Source organism: Zeus faber (assembly GCF_960531495.2).
Source record: "Zeus faber genome assembly, chromosome: 8".
Lineage (NCBI taxonomy): Eukaryota > Metazoa > Chordata > Actinopteri > Zeiformes > Zeidae > Zeus > Zeus faber.
Genome location: NC_137195.1, coordinates 16,788,573 through 16,789,674, shown reverse-complemented (window position 1 = coordinate 16,789,674; position 1,102 = coordinate 16,788,573).

Genomic DNA, 1,102 nt, shown 5'->3' with positions numbered 1-1,102 from the left:
GGGAGACGCCTCGGTCCTTCTGACCACTCGACCAAACCGCGTTGCCAGAGAGACGTGTTGGACCACATCCGACCACAGGGTTCATGGGACCCAGCTGACAGAGCCGCAGAACGAACTTCCCCCTGTGACTAATAGGACGAGCTTTTACTGAATTAAATCTTAAATTTAGCGCGTTCCTTTCTGACTTTTACACTAAATTGGGTGTCATTGGAAGATATCCAGCTTTGCATCTGTTTTATCCCTTTTTCAATTTTTTTTTTTTTTTTTTTTTAAGCAGGACCCCTTGCATTACAGCCTATTCAGCCTTTCGTTATCTCCACATGCTGGTCGTTGGGTTGTTTTCGCTTCCCCGTCATCCATCTTTGCATTTGGGGAAACATTTTCTGGCGCTGTCATCTTGTTGAGTAACCAGAGCCTCGATCTGGTTGGTGCTTTATTTTTTTATTTTTATTTTTTTTTTAATTCAAGTTGGTGTCCACGGGCCCCTCTTGCCCAGGGCTGGCTTTTTTTTTTTTGCTTTTTTCTCTCTCTCTTCTTGTCCAGCCTTTAATTGCACAACCCGGGTCTTTGATTGTGAAATAGAAAAGTGCCTAAATGGCGACGAGAACCTGATCAGGTGACTTAGCGGAACTCAGAATGGAATGATTCATTTCACAGCGGCACGGTGTCATCAGAAGTCTACCGGTACTGTCAAATCTCTTAACTTCATGTGTCCGTGCTGCATTTCCAGCCTAAGAGACCCGTGCAGTCTGCTCTGCTCAGGAAATTGAAAAGTGTCTGAATGGTTTGTCACCAAATACAGTGTATGTGCAGCAGTTGTTTTCCACGTAGTAAGAACATGGTTAATGTATAACGGAATTAGCTGGAAGGGCGTAAACTATAGGATTATTTTATTTTTTTTTTTTTTTTACAAATTATTTCTACAAATGTCTTGTTGCAATATGGTTGCACGTAATGAGTTACATTCCTGTGAAACTTGACCTGCGTAAGAAGACGTGGAACTGTGCAGAATGTTGTTTTATTTTTTTTTTTGGTCTTTAAAATTCTTGTATTTATTTCTTGTCTGCTCAGTACAATGTTATGTTCATATGTAAAGAGAAAT